This window comes from Dromaius novaehollandiae, chromosome 1, assembly GCF_036370855.1.
Source record: "Dromaius novaehollandiae isolate bDroNov1 chromosome 1, bDroNov1.hap1, whole genome shotgun sequence".
Taxonomy (NCBI): domain Eukaryota; kingdom Metazoa; phylum Chordata; class Aves; order Casuariiformes; family Dromaiidae; genus Dromaius; species Dromaius novaehollandiae.
The window spans coordinates 69,052,582-69,078,826 of NC_088098.1; the positions used below are offsets into that span (position 1 = coordinate 69,052,582).

Consider the following 26,245-nt stretch of genomic DNA (forward strand, 5'->3'; position numbering starts at 1 on the left):
GACAGCAGTGGGTTTAATTGTTTTTGAATATAGACTACAAGCCTCAGCTGGCTAAGCTTCATTTCTCTGAGAACAGCTAGTTCTGTCCTTGAGAAAAAAAGCTACTGTCTCTCTAGTTCTGTTTTAACTACCGGAGTAGCTACTAGGACCCAAATAAGGGTTGATATTAAATGAGATCTTCAGCCATGAGGTAAACCTAAATGAATATGGTTGTGTCTTAAGGAACATCTTAGGTTATTTGTGAAACCTGAACATGTACTTTGCTGGAGACAGTAACTCATTTCCCAGTGACAGGCTTACAGGTTTCAGCAGAACATGGGCTAAAGCCCAGTTGCAGGCTGCGTCGTCAGAGTATTTTATCATATGTATGTAGTGTTTATCAGAATATAAATACATGCAAGATAAAGCATGCACACAAAAGATAAAACACTGGCAGTTAAGTAAGCTGTGCTGCCTGAAAGCTAAACATCTTTCTCAAAGAGATGTATTGTAAGGCATGCAATTTCAGACAACAATAAATGATAGCTAAACATACAAAATAGCTTTAGACATTGCTGTCTCTCATCCCATTACACTGCACTGACTTTCACATGTTCAAGAAGCCAGTGACTTTTGCATGCTGATATGGCTTTAGCAGTTAATTGGGAAAAATGAAGAAACCCAAGTCAGCTGATTATTCCAGCTGCTTGGGCTCAGAGGTATCATATGGAACAGAATTAAATTGGATACAAGAGGGAAAAGTGAAATACATGCATGTCTGATTGCCAGATGTGTTTTTCTGCGGAGAGGTGTTTTTGTTTTCTCTTTCACTCCCTGCCTTCCAATTCTTCACTACCTTACTCTTTTTAGGAAGATGGCAGAAGGAGGGCTTAGTTTTTTAAAGCTAATTTTGACTAGTCAGCTGTGCTTGATACAAGCTAGATGAGGATGGCTTAGGCTAAGTTATGAGCCTCAGGGTATGATCCAAGCTCTGGATCGTCAAGTGTGCATCCTGTTATAACAGGAGAAAAGGAAAAACTTGCTATATGGATTAGTGGCCACCTCTTCATCCTCTTTTTGTGAAGCTGGGCTTTTCTGCTGAAAGCATGGATAAAGCAGTTGCTTGATGATGACAGTCAGGTCAGGTGCCATCTTACACCTCTCTTCCCCTATGAGTTAAGCTCATGAGCGGGTTTTGGTCGAGTTCTCACGATGCCTACATGTTGCCTGGTTTCCTGGCCCGGGTAATCTGCATAGCAGTCCGGGTGCCACCCAGACAGTGAGTTTGTTCTTTTAATATGTGCTCTTAAAATCCTGATAGTGTTATTAGAGCTGTCATTTGTCTTACCTCTGATCCTGAGAGAACATTAATTTCTCTCTCAGCTTTGGAAAGAGTAAACAGCCAACTTGAAGTGCTTTCATTCTTTGTGTATTGTCAGGGAGATTTTAACGATTAGTGTTCAAGCGGGTTTTTTAAAATCTTACTGCTTACGTGTGTCTAATCAGGTCCTTTACAAAGGGTTCATTTTTGTCCTCCCTTTTATTTATGCACTGGATGGTGCTAAGACTGGTAAGAATGCTAATGAAGAGTAAGGAGTTGAGATATTTTTCATCTGTGGGTGAGCTCATCTTTTGCTTTCTCTCTTTCTCTCTCTCTCCCCCCTCCCCCCCCCCCCGATGTTTACATCCCAGGCTCTCAAGGAATGTCTGTCTGCTCTTGGTCAGTTGAAAATTAGAGCAAAATCAAATTTTTGCCTCTCTGATTAGCAGTGTTTCCTTGCATGTGTTTGTAGCTTGGTAATACAACCATGTTTGCACGCCTTGGGTGACAATGATTAAGCAGTGGCCAGCACAGAGCTCTCATTTGGATTTGGCTGCAGTTGGTGTGTGGCCCTTATTTGTTGCTGCTACATGCCCAGTTCTGAATCATGGCTCTCTCATCCGAGAATCTGACTATTCCCAGCCTTTCTGCTTGGGTCTGTGTCTCACAGATTTGGAAGCAGGTGGTTAGTTATTAGCTGAAGTCTTTCCCAATCATTATGTCATTAGATTTGCTAACTGAGATTTTGAGCGGACTCTGAGATGCTGGTTTTGTTCTCATAGCCCCTATATAATTTGATAGTTGACTAACACTCTGTGTACCAGCTCTTGACAGAAATGTTAAAGTTGAGATTCCTTTGACTTAAGAGGGCCTATGAGCATCTGTGGACTTCAGAAAATTTCTTCTGGTCTTATGGGCTTTTGTCACTTACATATTACCAGCAATATTTGAGGGGTATATTTGCTGCAGGAGTTGTGGGTTTAAAGTAATGTCAAATGTGTCCAGAGCACAGGATAGACACCTGTGCCTGTTCTCTTGAACCCAATGAACAAAAATAAATAATGGTGAATGAAAGCACACAGCTGAAAGCATGCTTTAAAATGCTTCTTGGGGCATAGTTTAAAAAAATGAAACTATGCTTAACACTCAGCTGTGCAGCAGCCTCTTCTTCATTATGGAGCATAGGCAAGATAGCTATCACAAAGTATATACAGGTATCTGTGAGTTCAGCAGTGTACGGTGTGGGATCCCATAAGTCCTCTTTGCTTTTCAAAGAACAGCCCTTTGCTGCTTTTGACAGTCTTTCCTTTATAAAGAACAGACTGGAAAAGTCTGTGGGGAGCGAAGTGTCTTTGAAGCACAGAACTTAGCTTATTTTTTTTTCTTTTTGTTTGTCAGTTCCAAAACATAATTCTAAATGATGCCATAATTTCTTTTTCTGTTTTATAGCAAAAGAAATAATGGTAGCGAACTTTGCATTGTCAAATAAAATAAGCAGACAGATATAGTTTGAGAAAGAAATCTCAGAACTTCTGAGTTGAGATCAGCGTCTGATTTGAAATCTGCAGTTGGCCTCCACCTGCATAACAGTATAGTAAGGAATCCTAAATGTGACCCTCACCCCTGGCTATGAGAGGAGATGACTGGGTCTGGATCTGACTTACACAGAGTTGTAAACATAAAGACTAGTAAATATGAAGACTTGCAACTGATCCAGGAGATCAGCTGCATGCAAAAGTCAGGGAGGCTCAAATGTCAGCTTTGATTGTGGGATAGAGACCAACATTTTTTCCCCCCTCTTAAAGTCTTTTGTAAGTGCACTTTCAGGAACTTCACTGACTGAGTTTTGGAACTGAGTAGGGTCCTATTTTACTTTGCAGCTGGAGTGGAATTATTTCAGGAGGACCTCTATTCTGGTTTTTGGCTTAGCTCAGAGGCCACAGACTCAACTCAATGGCATTTCTCAGTCTGTAACAGAGTAACTTCCGAACACCGCATCCGATTGCTTTCAAAATTTCAGGGAAAGTTACAGGCTTCAATAGCCAGAACCTTGTTGATTTAGCACTAAAGGAATAGGAGAAAATGGGAGACACGTGGAGCTTCTGCTCTCTCTCAAGCACAGTCACTGTCTCATTAATTCAAAGATCCGGTTACTGGCTCTGGTATAGCAGAGTAGAAGTGCCATCTCCTCCTCACAGCAATTTAAGGTGTTGCTGCTGTGATTGACTGCCTCCTAGGCAAGTATTGATGGTGGGGGATGGAGAGGAAAACGGGAGAAGCCAGAAGGGCGGAAAAGTAGTTTGAGGAGAATCAGAATATCCTAGCACAGAAAGAGACAGCAGCTAAAACACCAGCACAAGAAGAATGAGAAACGGGAATGCCAAGGGGAGAAAGACCCTCATTACGTGAGACAAATGGGTCACACAAAAGCCCCGTGTGGAGCAGAGAAATGTGGACGTTCAGCTGCCAGGAGGGAAGGAATACTGTGGGGAGTCCAAGGCCAACGAGGAGGTAGTAAGGAGGTGTGGGGGTGGCTCTGCTGGCTGGGAGTGCGCATCAGGTTCATGTGGAGGATGCTGTTCTGCAGGAGATGTGGAGGAGCTGTGCCATCCCCTGGAGATTCACTGCTGTGGAACAGGACTCTGCCAGGGAATGGGGAAAATCTGGCCTCCCAGCTGGGGCAGTGAGGTGACCCAGGGATGTGGGAGGCACAGAGCACCTCGGGGAAGGGGGCAGGCTTTGCAACAAAGGCAATTAGGGCTGACAGAGTGAATGAGAGTTGGGGAGTGTGGAGGAGATGCTTGGGAGGAACGCAAGAAACCTCTGCAGTGCGCTGCAAGCTCGGCTTACAGAAGCTAGAGTGTGTGACCCTCTGGTTAACTTCATTTCACAATGTTCCCTGCATGCTTTGTGCAGCTTCCAAGTAACACATGACATCAGCAATCTTAATAAAAACCACCTGCTTCGTACATTTTATGTTCAACTCTGTTAAACTTTCCTAGTCCAAAATATCCAGTGCTATCGGGAACAGGAGTATAATTAGTTTTCTCTAAATTTGCTGAGCTCTGTTAAATGGGTCCTTTCCTTAAGGAGAAAAATGTGAATTTATATGCTTTAGCAGTACATATTTGAAAATCATCTCTTGGCTGTACCCTGATGAACATATCTACTAAAATTAACTCTTGATTCTCTTCTTGAATGTAGTCTAATTCTAACCAGGTTCATGAGCTCCATTTCAAGAACGAGTAACTGGTCCCTGTGCACTAGGGAAGTATAGGATATAAGTGGCTATAGATTTAGTGAGAGAAATTTTCAGTACACCCCAGCAGATCTCTTTTAGCTTCAGATTGCCTGGAGTCTTTCAAGCTGGACAAGAAGCTATGTTTATACATCCCTCAGCACAAGCAAGAAGCTGCTGTGGGCCAGAGGTAATTAATATCAGCAGTTAAACTAACTGCTTCAGGAAAATAAGTAGCATTAGAAATAATTGCTTAGCTCTCCACTATCATGTTCCAAGATGTCTGAGGATGTAAAGTTCCTTAACAATAACTTTAACTATTAAGTCTTAGCTTAATATCTCTCAATACATGACAAAAGGAGGACCAATTTTTTTTCCCCCTCAGTTCCTTTGATAAGTTTGTTCCAGATTTTGTGTACTTGTGACTGAGGTTTACAAAAGTTCTCTTCACTGAGGAAAAAGGTGTACGCTTGTGCAGGGGCTGTGTTTTCAGGGAGTCTTGAGTGTTCATCATATAGTCACAGAGCTGTTTCCTGAAGCTCCCTCGCTCTCCAGTTTCATCAGTTGTTGGTGACTAGAGCAAGCTTTCCTCAAGGTAGACTCCCTGTTTTCAGTGAATGAAGCGATTTGCAGGAGGTTCTTGAATGTCTTGTTTGTCTTATCACAAAAGATCCAGGCACAAGGCTGGCTGGAAACTTCATTTACACTTAGTAGTCTGTAACTGACACACTGCCATCCTTCACTGCCTTCTTGCAAATTTCAGTGCCCTTCAGGCTCCTCTGAGTATGGACCATGGGGGCCTTACTACACCCAGCATAAAGCAAAAAAAAAAAAAAAAAAAGGCTGTAAAAAGATCTGTACACATAAGTGCGTCAGGCTACTCTAAACACACGCTTTTTAATCTATTTCTTCATTCCGCCCCCCTTTTTCACATTGAGATAGGGGTAGTGGTACTGTAAAATAGTGATGTATATTTTTGTCTGCTTAGGACGTGAGAAAGGGCACAGTGACTCTCTGTTTCAGCAGCTGTTCTCAGAGGCCACTGTGCTGTCTTTATTTATTAGTGTGGTTTTTTCTTCCAGTATAACTTGTTGTAATTCTGCTCTGTAGACGTGCCCTCCCCTTTTTACACCAACAAAGAAATTGGCCCAAGAGAATATTGTGGGTTATTCTCTTTTGACCTCCGCTTTCCCCAGGTTAAGCTTTTTTTTTTTTTCCTACGTGGTTCTTCCATTATCATTTAATTCTGAATGCATCCTCTTGGTAGGTGGAACTGCAGAAGTATATGCCACATGTTTTCTGAGGATATGAGCCATAACCTTCAGAAATGAATTTGCTGCTTCTTTAATCCAGAAGCTACTGAAGTAATTATATCTGGGTGAATTCTGAAACTTCTTTGCCTGTAATGTTGTAAATAGTAAAACTGCAGATTCTTTTTGACAGCTATCACAGTTTCTAATACTTCCTTAATTTTCACTTACACTTGCCTGAAGTTACTATTCATTCAATGAAATGTGTAAATTTGCCCATCTAAATATGACTTTCATATACAGGAAATATCTGAAAGTGCATAAAGTGTTCCAGCATACTGATCTAACCTTATTTTTTGTGAGGTATGTGAATATCACATATGCATGTCTTCACTTCCCAAATTTGCAGTAAGTCTGGGGGTAGAATTTTCATCCACTTGAAAACAGTCTTTTGCTGTAAAGGTTTACTCACAGCAAGAACAGCTGTTTCTCTTCTGAACAGTGGTAGAAAAGTGTGTTGCTTGCCCCTATATTAAAACATCTTAAGCTGAAGCCTGACTTCCCATTTCCCTTTCTATTCAAATTCTGAAATTGGCCTGAAAAATTAATAAATGGCATGATTCTTTTCTTCTTTTTTTTTTTTCCTTCCTGTTTCCAAGTCATTCTGGCATATCTACTTTTCCAGATTTTTGTCTTACAATAAGGAGTAATAGGCACTTCTGAAAAAGTGAAACAATGAAACTTGGGCCCTCTAGATTCCAGCTGCTCAGGCTTTAAGACAAAACAAAGGTTGTGTATAACACAATAAATCCTGAAGGCTAGCAACAGAGTGAAAAAAGGTATACAGAAATGTGCAGGCAGGCAGGATAGCTTGAGGGCTGATAATTTTTTCTAAATTTTCTTTTGGTGATTGTCATGTGACATCTGTTAGTGTGGGGTGGCGAGAGAGCGCAGGCTTCAGCGTATTCACCTTAAGGCAGGTGGTTCCTGTGTTATGACCTGACCTAACTCCTGGGTTACTTCTCTGCTTTCAGGCCTGCAGAGACGAGGCGGCAGAGCAAAGCAGCAGGGTGCGAGTGCGCGGAGGCCGCTAGTTCCCTGGTTCCCTCTCCAGCCCGCAACATAGATGCTGGGAAGTGATTGCTCCCCACATGTAAAACGGTTACCTAAACGTGCTAAGTTTCAAGGATGGGATGATATCCCCTTAAAGAGGTCCCGAATGTCGTACTGCTGTTCTGTTAGGAGTCTGCCAAAGCTAGAGATCTTCCATTTGCTGTGTATGTTTAGTAAACACAGTTATTTGGGCTCTGCTGCCCCTGCACTTTTTCATAGCAGGTTTGTTGCATAAAAAGCAAAAAAAAAAAAAAAGGATGACAATCCACGTAAACATTTCCAAGACAATAGACGCTGAGGTTGTAAACACATACTTATGACTTTATTAAGATGAAGACAACTTGGGTTTGAGAAGAGGAAAAGCTTGTGATCAAGCAAATACAGTCATAGTAATAACAAAGTAAAACAGAAAATTACTTTCAGCGTAATTATTTTTGGAGTCTTGCTTCTCCTTCCTGCCTCTTTGTGAAGCCCTTTATTTCAGGACAGAATGCATAATTAAACCTAACTCAAATCCAGAAGTGGCAAACTCAGGTAAAGTTTGTGTTCAATTTTTACTTAGTATATTGTTCAAATGAACAGACTTGTACAAAAGGTGTTGTGCAATCTAGGATTTCTGTGACATGGATGTCAGAGAAGGCATTTCTGAGAATTATCAAAATGGCTGTTCCTTGAAAGATGACAAGTATGAGAATTATTTGTGTAACTTAGTTCCCATCAGCCTCAAAAGCTATATACAAAACGTGCTGTGTTTTTAGTAATTTAAAGTTGTTTCTGTTACTAATTTACCCTACTAGCAGCATCAAAGATGACTGCAAAGGTCATTTAGAGGCTCCACCTCTCCAACATGGCATTTCAAATAGACGATTTGTAAATGTTTGATTGTTTGTTTTCAGGCCTTTTATGGTCATCAGTATTGTAGTACTTTCTATTATGTTACCTGTGATGAAGATAGCATATGCAAATAAACCTGAGAAGAGATGGAGCCTGGGACAGCTTGTATATGTCAGCGTTAATTTAAGTTAATCAAGCATCTGGTCTTTCATCCCAGTTCTTTATTCCCCCTTCTTTTCTCTGCTAATCAAAATAGATATTATCGCTTCCTACTTGCCTTCAGAGAGAGGGTGGATGATGCCATCCTAGTGGCCAGATGGCTTGACCACTATTTCCACTGTCTGAGTCTTCCTTGACGGTCTCAGAAGAGGAGCCCAGTCCCGAGAAGTGACCAGACTCGGGGCCGTCCCTCCATGGCCGCAAGGGGAAGTATAGCACCAGAGGCAATTTCAGAAGCTGACACTGAAGTTTCTTGGGCTATTCATCTGGCAGCTCTCTAGTAAGTGGTTTTTTTTTTTTTTCTCGACCATTCCTAATACAGTGGTGTAAAGGAAGTGAAGAACCCAGGCCAGCGTCCAACGGTGCAGAACGCACACACAGTCATGACACCCCCTAAAGCGTCCTCCCCTTCACCCATCCTATGGCTTAACTTTGGATGCAATTTTTTGTTTGGGGCTGCTGTCACACGAGAGGGCTAGATATTGGTGTATATATAGGTTTTATTCTGCTATAATTCTTTTGTGTATCTAGGGCAATTCCTGCCCATGTCATTCTAGCTCATTTTCCTTAGATACTGAATTATGTGTTTAGCTGGTATACTTTAACGCTGTTTCACTGACATCTCCCTTGTTCTGTTGCTGCTAACTTATAGCAGTTTAAGGTTTGGCCCACTCTCTGTATTTACCCAGTCCTGAATTTAGCAAAGGATTTTCCTCTCTTAAAATTCACTTAAGAGTGTTGGCATGAAGACGCTTTGGAAAGAAAGACTTATGCAAGGTATTGTTTCGTCTACTGCCAAATTAATCTTCACAGTAAAGGAGTTTTGCAGGTTTTAATTGTGATATTTCTACAAAATCCTTGAAGTAAAGTACTAGTTTTATGCATTTCCGCACTTGTCAAGAAGGAAAGAATGGTTATGCCCCAAACACAGAACTGAAGATATTTGTTCAGAAATATGTATTATAAGATTTCTGCAGTCTGAATCTACATTTAATGAGTGTACAATATGTGTTTTCTAGTCTCTTTGACTTGCTGGCAATGTGTGTCAGAAGCACATATTTGCACAAGTTGTAAATGAAAACCATCCCTAAAAGTATAGGTGACAAGTCAGTGTTAGATTTAATTCCCATCACATGAATCACTTCATTTTCACATGTCTCTTTACACTTGATTGGACACACTGATATTTTAAACGCATTACAAATTTAATCAAAGGCATGGAATAAGATACACAATGTTAAAATTATATCCAGGCAAACATCTGGGACTATACAGTGGGAATTATTCTTGCATAAAAAATAGAAATTCTACACTTTACTAGATTAATTGCATAGACAAAGGAATATTGAAGCTCCTAGGAAGTTTATATAGAAGGTCAGCTGGTGACATTTCCTGGACTGCAAAACAATGCATTCATCTTGAATACACTTATGTGCTTGAATGACTTGAAGAGTGACTCCATTGGACTTTTTCCTGTGCAGTCTGCTGAGAACTTTGGGATGAGATCAAGAGGACCATTCCCATATGTAAAGTCATTGGGAGCTGTAAGTGTTATCAGATTTGGGGGTCTAAAGGTTCAGTCTTGCAAATTTCTTTCACATGGATAGGCCTATTAACTTCTGAAGAGCTGCAGCTTGCAAAGGAACAAGCTCTTATAGTGGGGCTGGTAACACAGCTATTGCTTTGCTTTCCAGATACAATACCCTGAAGGTATCTGAAGTTATGCTCTTTAACTACTTATGCAGCATATAATCTGCCTAAGGTATTTGAAATCTACCCTCTTCTCTTGAAACCAAGCACCAAAACATTATTTAATTTCTATTCAGGTTTCTTCCACATTGCCATATATGCTGGAGTATGATAACAGTGTGGAAAAAAAAAACAGCACAATAGGGATATTAGTCCAAAATTCTGTTCAGGTGACTAAACTATTTCAAATAGCTTCTGAATGGCCTGCTCCATAGTCTGTTCTTACATCATGGATGTTTTTCTGTCAATTTTCTAGTCTTAAAAAAGAATTTGTGACTGAAGAGCTTCAAATCAATTAGAGCTGCATTTTCTTTCTTGCTGTGCTTGGAATCCACACAGGTACTTTTATATGTTAGAGTAAGATTGAAAAAAAATCTGTAAATTTCCAACATCACGAATCTCATATTCAACCTTGTTTAATGAAATCTCGGGTGTGCAGTGCATGTTGAAAAAGAGAGACTGACAAGTTAATATAGAACAAAAGGTGGTAAATTTAATTGCGGTTGACCTTAGACAAATTTCCTTTCATTGCTTATGAAACAGGTTATCACACCGAAAGTGAGTGATATTGCACATAAACACTTCTGAACAACTTCTTGAACTCGAAGAACTGCAGTGAACTTTTTCTGTACTGTGCCTTGTCTGGGTCCAGTGATGCTCCATACAGGCAACTTTGCCCAGCTTCAGTTGTCCTGAACAGCAGAATTGTGTGTCCAGCTATGCTCTTCCAACTATGCCTGTCTTCTGAAGGAAGAGCAGTGGCTGACCCAAACATTGACTGTACGGCTTCCTAACAGGGCTTCCTTACATTTCGTGTTTTGTTAAATACTTAGGTGAATGCTGCATGCTTTTTATTGCTTCAATCATGCATGCATAAGAACTTTTTGAAAGGAAAGCCTCATATTCAGATAAACTGACTCCTCCAAGCTGTTAACCGGCTGTCCTCAGCCAAGGGTTTGCTTTCCACTAAATGAATTCTTTAAACTTCTACTGAAAGAGAAGAATGATCCTGAAGTGTGTGTGAAGATGAATGTCCTTCTGAGCTTGAATCTAATTTGTTTCTTCTTCTAACAGGATTTGTTGTATGCTCTCTGGTTTGTTGATAAGAGACATGGAGAGACTTCTGTAGGAGATTTAATAGAAGAGGAAGATTATCAAAGATGCTTAGGAGCAAATAGCAGGCTTTGGGGATTTATAGAAGTACTTAATCATCTCAGATACTTAAGATTTCCAGTAAAGTTGTAGGTACTGGCCATTCTGTAAATCCTAACAGTATCTTTGGGTGATGAAATAACTTTATAAATGTGTTCTTGGGACTACGTGTCTATGAGTAAAGAACATCTAACATGGAAATGACAGAAGTATGTGAAATGAGTGATACTGAGGAAGGAGCTGGTAATCCAAAGCTCCTGTTTACCCTTTCATTATTAGGATCAGGTTAATACAAGGTGAGGATAAAGAAAATTTTAAATTTTGGTTAAGCGAAGGCTATTTCTTCAGAACAAACAAGAAGCAATGAAGTACTCCTCCATAATGTGCAATTGAAACCAGGAGACTAGCAGAATTGAAACCAATTATGAAATCCAGGATGAAGAAAAATATAATTTACAGGGCAGTTATTCTGTAAATTCATAGTGTCCTTTATCATCTTTCATGTAGCTATTTCTGAGTTGCCGTGTTCTAGCCTATACCGGGAGATATATTTTGGAACAGTTTATTCCCTAGTTTAATCTGGTATAGCAATATCCAAACATATTGCATTCAGCTCTCATTATATAGAAGCTATCATTTTTAAAAGTTACATATTACTTTAGCCTGATTTATTTTGTGCTAGAGAGCCAACTAAGAAAAACTGAAACTAACATGCAGTTTCGCATCAGGTGTGGAGTATTCTGCCCACCTTTCTCTTTCTTTTTTCTTTTTTTTTTTCCTCCTCAGACATGAATGTGAAACTTCTGTATTTCAACAAAATGCCCAAAAGCTGGAAAGTATTTGAAAATCAGAGATTTGGACAACTTACAAACAAGTTCCTCCTGCTGCTGCTGTGATCTTCCCAAAAGACAGAGGGTGGATGTTTTGCCTTTCTTCTTTTTTGATTAAGAAAAACTGTTGAAAAGTCTGTTGAAAACTACATGTGTCACTTCTAAATTCTTCATATATACAGCTGGGAGGAAATGGACCTGAATGAACAGATTGAACAAATATGTCACTTACTGTTATGCAGATAGAATAAATAGCTACGTTCTCTGAAAATACTATCAAATTACCAATTGCACAATACCAAAATACTCTTGTAGGAACAGGTGGGCTCAGAGCACCCCCTGCAACCTCAGTGGCTGTAAACCTGGCTCTTGCTATGGTTATGTGCTGAGTTCATGTTACTTCAATACTGAAAAGTTTGAGCTCTGTCTTTGGGTTGTGTGTGTCTTTTGAGCCTTGCGATATTTATTTAGTCTCTAATAACCAGATTGAAACAAGACAATGTAAAAGGCTGTTGTTTTCACTCTGAGAAGAAAGTGAGTATTATCAGATTTATTTGTTTGGGTTTCTGTTTATTTTTCTGCTTCAGGGAGGATTTTTTAGTAGTGGAAGTTTGCTTTTAGAACAGGAGAAGTCAGAAACCATCTGTATGTCTAGCTTAGAGAGAGGTGAACAATGAAAAATGGATTCATTGAGGTCTGGTTAAGGACCTGGTTAAAATTCTGGCTTTCTCTAACAGTGGGGAATGTGTTCTATTACTCACTTTCTTGGATTAGATCTAACAAATCTGTCAAAGCAAAAATACAAGTTATTTCCTTCTTGCATTTGTAATAGAAGCTGTTCTAAAGTTCATACTGAATTTGTATCTCAGAAAACTTTCTTGCTAGAGTTGCAATATTTGGATGATAGGAAAAACCTAAGGTCCTGTCTGCTTCTGGACATGTAAGCATCTCAGGGCACTTTTATTTTAGGTGTGGCAGTCTTAGGGTGCAGGGAAAATTCCATCTGAGTTAATTGTGCTCTGTCTTTCCAATTGTCTGCATTTAGACACAGTCATTTCCTTTTCTTCCAGCCCCATTTCTCGCTGTAATGTTTATATGAAATGTTAAACAGCTGCTTTCTTCAGATCCAGAGGTGGATGTATTTACAACACAGGTGAAGTAATTCCTGTGAATGCTCTGTAAAAAAGTGCTTTTTACACAGAAAACCTTAAAGTAGTCCATAAGCATTTGTGATAAAACTCAACATCCTTTTGAGAAAGATGTAAACATCCTTCAGTCAGTTGTATCTTTCATCTCTGAAAAATGACCTTCAAAAGAGGTAGGAAGTCTCATTTAATAAACATGAATTACTTTGACATTTTTCTGTTAGGAAAACTATGGAAGTAAAGAGCATTACTGCTGTACAGCGTGCATTACTGAAATTGGAGGAGCTGACTATAGAGCTTGAGAAAAGTATCGCTGGAGAGTCAGTCATTTTGGAGTGATCTATAATAGATGTAAGTAGGTTGTATACAGTTGGGAATATGCATTCTGTGCAAGTCTGTGCTCGTTATTACAGCATGACCTAGCTTTGACTCTGCATAGTCAATTAAAAGAAGAGCTAAGTCAAGTGAAAGAGGCTATATCTGTGCATGTAGAAATTACCCATTCCTTGACTCTAGATTGTAAAATGCAAGCAATAACTGAGGTTAAAAAAAAAAAAAAAAAACTTAAGTCTGCAAAATGGAGTATCTGTGAAGCAATTCCATGCCTTCACATTCCTGCCTACATGGTTTTAATTCAGCCTTTTTGCCCTATATATTATAAGACCAGTTTTAGTTATGATCCCATACTATTTTTCTGACAGGACCCCTGCTTCATCTGATGCACAAGATAGATGGTTCTCATTTAATAATCCTGCATTAACTCCATTGTTTGGCAGAAGGCCTCTTGTACCCCATTAGTATAACCTTGTCTGAATAGAGAATTAATTATTTCTTCTCTGGCTTTTTGGCAGTGCCCATCACTGAATGTCTGAGCACTGCGTAGGCTTTCTTTTATCTTCATAGCAAACCCATGAGGTGAGAGGTTGATATTATTGGAGAAAAAATGAAGCCCTAGCAGTCTAAAGTTGAAATTATTATTTTTGATACCTAATATGAGAAGTCTGCATTTTTTTCGGATTCCTGACTGTCGTATTAGAGTTTTATATTTTCAGTGCCTAACTTCTCAGTATGACTTGGAGCTAGGATTTCTGCAAATATTCTCCCAGAATCTTAAGTTTGGCATCCATAAAACCAAAGCATAGTATTAATGACTACTGCTAAAATATATATATTTTTAATGATTACTCAGCCTTTGACAGAGGCAGGCTTAAAATCTACTCTTCTGGTCAGTTTTCACCTGCCACAAGAAAGAGACATTTCCTTTTTCCACTAGAACTCTTTAATACTGGACTCAGCCAGGAAATAGTGTTCCAAATGTATGAGTATTTTCTTGAGCTTTCAGAAATTTTTTCATTCAAATCCAAGCTGACACATCTTCCCTCCACCTTTTCCCCTAGCACCCAACAACCGAATCTTTTGCCCATCCAAAATGCAGTAATATTTCATTTCAGAAAGCAGAGACTGTTTCCACAGCACAAACAGCTCAGTGTTTCAGAAGCAAATTATATTCTGCTCATTCGCTGGCTCTCTCTCTGACAGGCTGAAGCAAAACGGAGGGATTGTTGAAACATCAGAAATTTTCTCCTCCATGGTCTGCCCAAACACATAGAAAACATGGTCTACCCAGCTAGCCCCAGTGTCTTTTTTTCCCCTCTTGCCTTTAGCTGTCTTTGGTCCTTTCCCAGTTGTCTCTTCTTCTGCCCTGTAAACTCTCGTCTGTGTTGCACTCGGCCAGACGGCTGCTCATCCACAGGGCTGGAACAGGAGAAGTGGAGGGCACAGGAGAGAAACTTCACACTTGCCATTCAGATGCCTGTTTCACTACAAATTTGAAGAAAATTCTGCCCAACATGTGCAAACTGGTTTTTGATGTGCTTGTAACATACCTGAATTGGAGCTCCATTCAGGGGGATGAAACAACATGCCTTCTGGCTGTAAGACTGCTTCCTCTGAAATGTTAAGTTTAATGTTTTCAAATGTGATTAATGCTTTAAAGCATTAAAATGACCTAAGAAAGTATCACCTGAATTTTTTATCAGGTGTGTGTGGGGTGAGGTAAACAATAGATACCTCCCTAACTTTATTCTTAAATATGGCCAAAGCATTTTGGCTGAAAATTTACAAATAAATTCAGCCTGAGGCATACCCTCAGCATAGGAAACTTTCGTCTCAGTGACTTCAGTTCATTATGACTTTCTTGGACTTCAAACAAGACCTTATAAATCGGAAGTATTATGCAACTTTAATAATAGACTATGTTACCAATCTGTTCACAACAAAGCAGTCAGCATAACTGAAATTCCTAGGTATATCGTGGTTATTAAAAATGAGTTTCCTGTGACTTACTGCTGGCCTTCCAGCATTTCATAAAAACCTCATTTTAAACTTTGCTTCTTTAAACTTCTCCTGGTTTTCTGTGATTTTTCCCAAATTATAATGGATCACATAAAACAAAAGCAAGTTTTAGATACTTGGTTTTCTTCCTCCACCCTTACACATGGTCCCTTTCTCTTAAATGGTGGTCTCTGTAAACTTGACATTAACAAAGATGAATGCACCAGAGACAGATTTTTCACCTTGATGAGACAACTTTGTATTGGTAGTATAAAATCCCTGGAAAAATGGCCCTTGTGAGTACTGGGAATTATTCAGTAGTATAATCTATAGATTTTATAATCTACAGGCATCAGTGTCTGGCTTGCTTTTTTTGTTGTTGGGTTGGTTGGTTTGTTTGTTTTTTGCAAGTGTAATTGGAATTCTCAAATAAAGCAGCCATTGAGATGAATTTTGTCTCCTGAAACCAGTTTATGAATCAACTAAAACAGCCTCAGGCACAGATATAAAAAGCAAACTGAAAAATGGAAGTCATGGCTGAGCCAGCAGTAACAGGGGCTGATTTTATTAATCTTTAATCTTGATGTTATTATCACATAGTTCAAGATGATGCTGATCTGATCTCGTGGATGTGTACTGTGGTACCCAATAAGTGTTTACTTATCTTAATATTGGCTGTGCATTTGTCCTACAGATAAACGAAGGAATGGTTAACCTGGATCAAAATAGCAATGAAGCAAGTTTACTGGGTTTTGACTAAGTAAACAGATGAATTCAGGTTCAGAGTCTCATATAGGCTTGAATTCCTGCTGCAAACTTACTTTAAAATACAGATTTCGCTCTGTTTAAAACTGAGTTAGCCAACCCGGGTGAAGTACCACAGTCTTTCCCTCAAGCATACACAGGTTATGAAGCATATCCCATATAGTATGATGGAAGTCTTTGAAAACTATTCATTTGGAGAATCAGTAAAAGCAGCTGCCATGACTCCTCTGACAGTCTCCTCTGAAGCTATCAGAAAAACATGGGTTAAGCCCCAAACACTGTAGGCTGTTGATTTGTCTTGGCTGCTCCATTTTGTTCTCCTATTTTCTAATGTTCCCAGGGGTCCTCACAGCATTTCTTTTTTCTTCATCTTCTGTATAGTACTGATGATGTTCTGGGACTTTCCTTTGACATGCCAGCTGTAAGCAAAGCATTCAAGGCAACTTTCATGTGGCCAGCCTTTTTCAGTTAATTAATTATGTTAACAGATGCTGAGCTTTCTAAATTCATTTTCAGGAAACTGTCCTATTTTCCTAAAGTGTCAAGGTCAGTGAGGCATCTCTGAAAATCAAGAGATCTGAACTTAGTTTCAGGCTCTGCCACTGATCTGGTGTAAGACTTCAAGGCAGGCATCTTCCTTCTCAGTTCTCTCACTTATAAAATGTGGATAACGCTATTGTTTACCCAGATGTGTTAAAGTACCTGAAGTCTAGAGGCAAAGTATTATATTCACAATAACACAGCTCATTGCATACCAAATCAGTAAGTGTTGCAGAGGTTTATGGTTTATAAACATTAATGAAATCTTTGCAGGGTACTGTTTGTAGTACTGGAAATCTATTATTACTACATACTTATTCTGGGCTTTTTCTTTTTGATGCAGGCCATATTTTGCAGTGAGAGTTTTGCTGATATCTCCCATGTGTTGGAAGACAGTTGGGGCATGTCTATTTTTCACAGTTAGGTCCTGAAATCCATTGCTTATGAATCAAAATAAAAAATGAAGCTAATGTCGCAAGAAAAGAATAGCATTTTTATCATAAAGTGATGGAGCACCCAACCGATGTAGAATAACATTTTGTAATATTACTTCCTTCTAGATGATGACAGATTTCAGGGATTAAAGTAAATACAAGTTGTATAATTCCTTTTCCAGTGTTGCAATTCCTTCCGTAATAATAGACAGATTATTCTTTTAATTTTAGGCTTCTTGGCCTATTTCTGAGTGGTGCTGAACAGCCTCTGCTTCCAAGGAAATCAGTTGTGCATGTTTATTACTTGTCAGAACTAAGCATCGAGAGCATGAGGCCTTGTGATGCAGCTCTGGATTGATTATAAATTACAACATCAAGTATGCTGAGTTGGTCTTTGCGTTCTTTTATTTTAAGTATGATACTTTGAACCATTTTTATGACTGTTGGCTTCTCTGTTAAGTAACTGTACTCCAATTGCTATCTATACAATAGGGCAGAATAACAGTGACTACATTTTACTCTCTTCTTGGGGATATTTGGATTTGATGCAAGCAGATTTAGGCTACTGCATTAGGCCTGCACTGAGTCCTTTCTCATTTGTAGTTCATCTGAGTGAATCTCTATAAAATGGAAGAAACTTCTTATGTTGTTTCCTTACATCCCACCCTGGATGGAGTGTTGTGCGGGATTAGATATTGCCATGCAAGACAGCTAGGTTTCCACAAGAGTTAGTAATATTCATATCCAAAGGCTTTCAGAATTAGAGCCTAAGTTGCAAATCTTTTAGTTCTAGAGTTGAACTTCACTTCGGGTATAGCATACCTGGAATCTACTACGTACAGTATTTAAGATCATCTTTACTTTGTTTAAACCTGGTCTGAGTTTTGAATTTCTAGAAGCACATAAAATTGAGTTATGCATAGATTTATTTTTCATAGCTCTGGCAAATGCTCTGCATATATTACTGCTGCTGAGCTATATTGCCATGGAAGCTTTACAAACCACAAGATGAGTCAGTCGTCCTCATCACTGTTTCTTTCTAGGTAACATTGACGTACATGGTAATTCAAAGAGTCTGTTGTCTGCATTAGAAACTAAAATATTTTTCAGTTTGTATATAATTAGATATTATCTTTCTTTCATTAGTAATTTGAGAGTTAAGTTTAAATGATGGAAAATGAATTGTGTGAGAGGGAATAAAATTATCTGTTTTTCTGGGAAAAAAAATAAGTAGAGGAAAGGTCTTTACCTTTCAGCTTTGTGTACTAAAGGGTCCTAAGTTATGTGATGATAGAGCTAAAAAACATTTTTAAGTTTTATTTTTCTGAAGTTACCTGTGATGGACTGTAGTATTTTTTCCAGAATGGAATTAATTTCTGCACAGAAAGCAAGTGTTAAAATCTCAAAGTCAGGACTGCTGGGAACCCAGGTGCAAGCAAAGTGCCTCTAGAACAGCTTCAGTCTTAAAGTGGAAGAAAATATATAACCAGCCACAGACAGGACCTGGTGAGAGCGAGCAAAAAGAAAATGCTGATCTCAAGTGGCTTCTTCCATTTAAGGTTAACCACATGGAACATTTTGGACCCCTTGCAATTAGCTGAACTGGAGCCATGGCTGCATCTCAAATCCATGTCTCACCTTGCAGTTTGGTTTAAGTCTGTGACAAATCTGCAGCTCACCTGTGATTTTTAAGAGAAACAGCTGTGGCTGTCTTGTGTTAAGAGAGGGGAGAACTTGGCATTGCACCACGGCCCTTGATTATGGAGAGCTCTGTGGAGGTGTTTGAAAAACTGAGATCAGATAAAAAGGGTGCTAAAAGCCCCAAATTATCGCTCTGTTTCTCAAGAGAGACCAAACTGCTTTCCAGCCTGCAGAAAGCTGTATCTTCCCTTCTGGCAGGAAGTGGTCACATTTTGAAGGCTGGGAATACCCTCACTTCCTTCACAGCCTAAGTGCTGTAGAGCTGCAGCGAGAGCTCTGAGACAGCAGTAATTAAGGAGCCAGCCTCCCTCTAGCTGAGTCTGTGGGAGTTGCACTAGCCTCTCTGCTGGAGACAGTTATTTACACATCTGTCATGCTATTAAAATGCCAATAGACACCTTTTATACATTTTGGCGCTTCTTACTGCTATGGTGACCTCACACACAATGAATGGACGTAGATGTCATTCTAGCTGGTGCTGAGCTCGTTCAGCTGAACCAGCACAGCCCACAGTGGTCATTGTTCTCAGCTTTGGAAATCCAGAGTGCCCGTTCAGTGCTCAAAACCTGAGGATACGTCTTGTGATGACACTTGCTTGGCATGGTGGATGCATGGTGTTTTTTGTGCACTGCTCTCCCGTGCATCTAGGCTTGGGGACATCAGTTGACTCACTTCGCAGCATGGTGCTGTCATGCTGCAACCTCTGCTGCTGTATCAGCATGTTGACACACGTGGTGAAGCTTCAGTGCACTCATTGTAATGCTTATACGTGATTGATAATTGTAATTTCTTACTGGTGAATGGCAAGAAGGGAGCAAGCTGCATCTACCATACAGTGGTGGCCTAGATTAAAATATGCAGTAGCACATGGCAGCCATTAGCCATCTTGTGTTTTTGTCAATGTGCATATTTGCAAAATAACAGGAAAATACCCTGCTGTGGACAACTATGCTAAACCAATGGTGGCTATTGAACTTTCACTGAATATTAACTTTTACTGTGACTTTGCAAACATATTTAGCAAAAGGTGATTGTGACAGCATGTATTGATTACAATGTAGATCTGCTACTGCTTACTGCTGCCAGATCTTCCTATAGAGAATGCTAGGCTAATGCTCTGATATGTTTTACACTGTCATGGTGATGAGGAGCTGTGAATTGTGCTTTGTCTGATAGCAGGTGGTTTGATTTACCTTTCAGGATAAAGTCTTCTTTTCCTGCTGGTAGTAACTGTTACCAACTTACTATCAAATGTGTTTGAAGTTGTGCTTTTTCAGATTAAGCTATTCAACAATGCTGCTTAGATAAAAGGTCAAATTTAGAGTCTTTTCTCATAAACTGGGGTAATCCTTTCTGATATCAAAGGGGTTGCTTGGATGTAATGGGTGGAAGAATTGGATCCTGTACTCTTGCTCAAGAGGGAATTCAAAAGGTTGAAGTCCATCTAAAGATTCGTGTTATCATCAGAAAGGCAAACAAAAGAGACGGGAGTCACGAGGCTGAATGAAAGATGATGGGTCAGCACCTTGGGCACTCCCCAGAGGATGGTATATGGAAATCATGGAGGGCACTTTCAGACACTAGATCTAGGGACATAACAAATTAGTTAACTCATTAGATTAACAAGGTTAATCCTATGGCTCTCCATGGCCTATGGGATTGCAGCATCATGAAGTCTTATCAAATATATTTTTTGTGCCCTGGGCTGGAGAGGGCAGATGAGGTATCCTCTTTTTGTACCTGAGAAACTTACTATGAAAGAATCCCACAAGGTCCAAATAACCCTGCTGAGAGATCTAACAAGGTTGGAGTAGAAGGGCACCACAAGCTGGTGCATGCTCCTGAGCTGAGGATCAGTAAGAGCAGCTTCCACTACTCAAGTAAACACAGCAGCATCTGGTCATACAGGACAGCAGGAATGTGACAGCGGATGGTATCTCAAAACCTTGCTCTGTTTCTGACTACCCAAAGCCTGATGACCTGTGCCCTGATGAATTAACAGTTTTTAGTGATTCTGGAAACAGAAACAAGTGCAAAACCAGAGGGCTCATGACTTTGAAGGACTGCTACCCAGCTCCTGTGCACTTGAAAACCTCTGCCTGGAGCAGGCAAGAAGCTGGAGTGGGGCAGGGAGAGCAACCATCATGATCACCTCCCTTTTTGGTGACCTTGTCTTTCCTCCTTATGATGATCTGGAAAGGAATAATGTAGAGCACCATCCTGCTTTTGCAGGCCATTTGCCATATTTAGAGCTACATTTCTACCGGGATAAATCTGTTTGGGCAATTTCTCAAACTTTTACATACCAGATATACCCATAGTGTGGAGCATGAGAAAGAGATGTCACAGCTCAGGGACTGAGTAACTAGACCCCTTTCTGTAGGCTTCCAGTCAGCACCTTTGTGATGATAAAATAAAAATCCATTAAATATCCACAATAACTAAAAGTAAATGTGATGCTATGACTAGAGAGTTCCTTCATGAAGGTATTGGCCAAAAGGAGGAGTTATGATATTCAATTAGAAATCCAGCATATCAGTTACTACTTAAGAAAGTCTTACACCCTTTCCCGATGGGGTATTTCCACTGACTGCTGTTCCATAATGTATGATTTACATTTGAGTATGATTGAGCATCAAATAACGTTTCACTGAAGTTTATGTCTAACTGTTAACTGTACAATATTGTAGGTGTTAGTAATTAATAAATGAGTCTTCATCTTCATTATATATTATAAGCAGGCATCACATGTTTCCTGATGACTTGCCTTGTCAGAGAACCTGTGGTTTTGAAATGAGTAGATCATCTGCATCATTGCAGAAATGTATTTAAAAGAAATCCTTTTAAATGACAGTGTGCTTCAGTTATCTGCTCTATGATCCTGCTTTAGTCTGATCATGATCTGAGGAGCAGTGAAGCAACCTTTGACAGGTGGTTCACCTGGAAAGCTTGTAATAAAAGGCTCTGTGTCGGTAAGCATTGTATACCTGATAAGAGTCTATGACTTGAAATGTACCCAAAAGTGAAATGAACTGGTGTTCCTACTGATCATCACGTACAAGGTCAATATCACCTACTGAAATATTGGATTTCAAAATAATATACTCTTGGCAGTAAAACTCCGAACTCAGTACAACTTGATCATTATAGGGAAGCATAGTACAACTTGATCATTATAGGGAAGCATAGACCTGTGGGAAAAAATTAATACTGTGTTTGAAATCAGTTTCTAGGAAAGGGTTATGAAATCTGAAAGAAGTTTAAATGTGATTTTTTTAAAATGTTCTGAAATTTTCATTCCTATTTTTATATGTACACTTCACCTCAGTGAGAGTGCCAGCTGAGAGGGAGTGCTTCACAGCTTGGGGAAACACTATCCTCCTCCTCCTCGGCTTGGTAATATTGGTTGCTGCAGGTGGACACATTGCCCATCCTTCACCAAGATCTGTCCAGGACAGCTGAAAGTGCCCAATTTACCAACAAAAGGCAAACATTACATGGATAGGTGTACACATAAAAGTTCCTCTTGGGTTACTTTTGTCTGCTGCTTAGAACGAAACACAGATTTATAAGGTCAGTTTAAAGCAATTATAGAAGAAATGACTTTCTTCTTAAATGGTTTCTAAACATCATTCCAAGTGCCTCTGGACTAAAGTTTTACTTTTCCTTCTTGTCTCTCCTTTCAGATTTTGCTGTCTTTTATACCATGTGCTAAGGATACTGAGGAAGTTCTCGATTAGCTTAGCTGAATCAAAATCAAATGTGGCTTGGCCATGTTTCTTTTAGGACCCCATTATCATAATGTGTCTGGCCTTCTTACACAGCTAAATTACTCTGTGGTTTGGGTAGTGAGGAAAGAGTCCTGATGTGTTTGTACTGTCAAACTTTTCAACACCATACTGCACATTTCTCGTAAGAGCACACTTGGAAAAAGAAATCCCTTATTGCCACGTGGCTGGACTTCAGGCAACCCTTTACAAGAGCAGGCATCATAACAGAGCTGGACCTGTAGTTTTTGTCTTTGCAAAGAACTCAATGCAGCCTCATAGCTGGATTTTATTGAAATATTTAACATAATTCTGTACAGCTGTTACTTGTTTATACAAAGAGATATAACAACCTAGTGCAACTCATCCTAGTATGAGCAAAGTTGAGCTAAAATATAGCCATAACCTGCAACAGTAAAAACTCTTCTTCCAGTGCTACCTGTAAGCAAAAGTCATAAAATTGAACTCTATAATTCTTACTGATGTCTTAGTTTACAGATTATTCAGCCTGATTATCAGTGAAATCAATGTACTTATCAAGTTCTTATGGCCTAATTCCTCTACTGCTAACATTAGTAGGCTTTTAATTAGCTGGACTGAACTTTTAAGGTCATTTTCTCTTCCTTTACATTTAATAAAACCTTTGAGGTAACCCCATTAGTCAGGCAGTTTAGTCTTCAGTGTAGGGGGGATTCAATTGTATCTTTGAGCCCATGAAGTCCTGGAGCCAGGGAGGAAGCAAATTCCACAGCAAAACTGCAGAGGAAAGTCCAGAGCTCCTGTATTCTCAGACCTGGACCTGGTCATTAAGAGCAGAGTAGTACTAGATGGTAGTCTACTGAGTATTTTAATTGGTAGATTGGTAATCTCCAAGATTTCCAAGGCTTTGTGTATCAAATGCAAAAAACTCAGTTTGGCATACAGCATTCTCATAACAGCTAAACCTTTTATTACACTTGTTCCTCCCCTCCTCCTGGCCTTGATTTATTGAAAAATAAAGAAGGAGTTTAATTTTAGAAAGAAAAAAGAAAGACAAAGATTTAGAAAATGGATTGCTCTGTATTCTGTGGTTCTGACAAAGAAAACTGAGATCTTAATTTCTCTTGGATTTTAGTAGGGTGTTTTGCTTGCCATGGAACTCACTGACTCAGAGTCAGCCTTGAGTCTTTGTTTAAAATTGTCTTTTAGGAGTACTTCACCATTGTTTGTTCAAAGAGGTGTTTTAAATACTGTGAGATTTTAGTCAAAATAATGGAAAATTTGAATATCTGTCAGTGTGCAAAAGATATTTGTAGCTGTCTTGGTTGAAGAGCGAGAATTGTCAGTTTAAGACAGTAGAGATAACATGATATCTTTTATTGAACCAAGAATAATTCATCTAATCTTTATATAATAATACATCCAGAAGAGGAACCTTTGGGCCCTTAAGCCTGAATGTTCTAAATTATTCTTGTTCCAATAAAAACTATCACATTATCTACCTTGTCTACTTAAACACATGTTCAAAATGATGGATTGGTGGCTATTTTTGGTGCATTTTTACTGTGTTGTTATCTTAACTCTCATTTAATTTACGCAACCATTTTCAAAGTTATAAACATGTACTCTTTAGATGCCAAACTGAATCACAATCTCTTTTCTCTCCTTGCTCCAGTAACACTTTGAAAAGATGGAGTTTACACAGTTCCAAAGTGCTGTGTGAAGGTAGTCTTCATTTATTTTTATTATATTTTACTTTACTTTTGTCAGCTAGATAAAATGCTTTCAAGAAATAAACACAGCTTTTGATGAATCTTATGCAAAAAAAGCAGCTAAAAAATAGCTACAAGCATCTCTTATTTTCGAAAGTATGGTATCTGTGGAAACACACTACAGTCATTTTTATGCAGAGGAAAGACTGTGTTAACAATCACTGTGATTATCAATCACTGCACGACTGATAACATTTGCAGATGCCAACTCTTTAATTGTAGTCTTTTCATTGTTTCATCATTAGTTAGCTGAGTCTGTACAAATATATAATAACAGATTTTCCCTGTCCCACAGGTCCTACTGTGATTGTACATGGTTTACAAGCCTGGTCCATATAAAACTTAGGGCATGAGAAAATATAAGGGACTATTGCTGTTTTCAGGCATTAAACAGGAGAAACTGGCAGAATGGAGCCCTTGCTCAGCAACACTCTGATGTGTTTGCATGGCAGTATTCCCAGAAATCAGGTCTTCAAGGGCAGTCAGATATCCCTATCATGAGGAGTTAGATGCTTAAATGCAGTTAGAGATCTGGTCTGTAATCCTCAAGTAGTCTCACTGATGTCAGAGGACAGTATTGCCTATTGAAAGTATGAGAGTAACAGGCGCTCCCCCTGAGAACATTGCAAACAATTGCTTGACACGCAGGTGGTACCTGTTTAGTGTTACTGTTTTGACAGAGGAAGGAAAAGTAAAACAAAGGAGGAAGCGTTCACCTTAGCCAATTTGGATTCAGAGAGGGCTTGCACAAAGGATGCAAGCTGGTCTCCACTGCACTAACAAGCATAAGCAGAAGTACCATTGCAATATTTCTCAAGGTCTCACTGGGGGAATAGTTTCAAATTGCTGCCAGGCCTCCCTTGGAGCGCTTCTAGATAGGTGCTGTCCAAGAGATGTGCTGCATGAGACCATCTCCTCAGCCAACTCTGACCACTTTGTGGGCTGTGGCATCTGGCTGTAGGCCTTCTGGAAGAATGAGGCTTGCAATGAGCTTTCATCACTTCGTGATCACGAAAGACACAACTCTGCTCAGTGGATGATACAAGGCTGCAAGATTCACTAAGGCCTATATAAGGTGCCTTGTTTTTTTCATCCGAGGATCTCAGGGTACTTTAGAAATCTGAAGTTTCTTCTGAAAAATCGTAATTGATTTTAAAAGCTGGTTTTCTGCTGAAGGACAAGGTAAAATTACAGATTCTGAGTATATAGTATGTTGACTAGGCTACAAACAGAGATGGTTAGAGATAGTCAGATAATTTGCAGTCAGTTTTTTTGTTATTGTTGTTTTTGTTTTTTTGCTTCTTTTTCCAAATGTCAGTGACAATGCTAGCCCACTCACTGGAAGTAACTCTGCTTCAAGAGCCTTGTGTGTCCAGAAAGACTTGGACAGACTGTACCCTCCTTTGGTCTTTGCTAATGGCCTCCTGAAAGATTTCTTCTGCCTTAGAAGTGTTTGAATGGCAGGAAACACATTCCTCTATGACCATACTTGCTGGTAAATTCTGCAGTAGCAAGTAATCTTTGATACCCTCAGGAGGTGCTGCAAATTTGTAATACACACTGACCATGTAACCCACCTCTGTGGCTTAACATGCATGTCTAGGCAGGAGCCTTCATTAGGAAGCAAAGAAGATTAGTTACCCAAACCAGAGGAGTAAAGGAAGCCAGCAATAGAAATGGAGCAAGGGCAAAAAAACAGGAACGTTTCTAATATTGCCACAAACATCATAGTCCATAAATGATCACAAGAAAGCTTTAATTTAGATCTTAGCCAAACCCCAAATGTAGCTGAGATCAGGCGTAACATGAAAAAGTGGGATGTCAACTATCAGTTGCAGGGTTCCTGTTCACCTATCAAAATGCTCATGGTAGAGAAACAGGAGCTTATCTGCTGAGCCAAGTTTGGGAGGTGTGAGGGAAAACAAATGCTGCTACAAAACTGTCAGTTTTGCAGTTATCGCCCATACTACTCATTCCTGGGTGTTAGATGTGGAACCTTTATGGCATCCCCTATATCTGTGGCAAGGGAGCAGGCAGTGCAGCAGGACTTCTGTTTGGTGGACTGAATGTGTGCGTCTTCTGTGAGACTAAGGAGGGAGTCTGTCTGTAAAAGCAGCTACTTC

The 26,245-nt window shown here is 39.5% G+C and overlaps 1 long non-coding RNA gene across 1 annotated transcript; it reads right to left on the bottom strand.

Annotated features, from left to right (window-relative positions):
* Positions 1-7,201: 7,201 nt before the first annotated feature.
* Positions 7,202-11,879, bottom strand: LOC135329018 (uncharacterized). Its single transcript, XR_010390145.1, has 2 exons — positions 11,724-11,879; positions 7,202-10,826 (listed from the first exon to the last, which is right to left on the bottom strand). It is a non-coding gene; the product is annotated as an uncharacterized LOC135329018 (long non-coding RNA).
* Between the last annotated feature and the right edge of the window lie 14,366 nt (positions 11,880-26,245).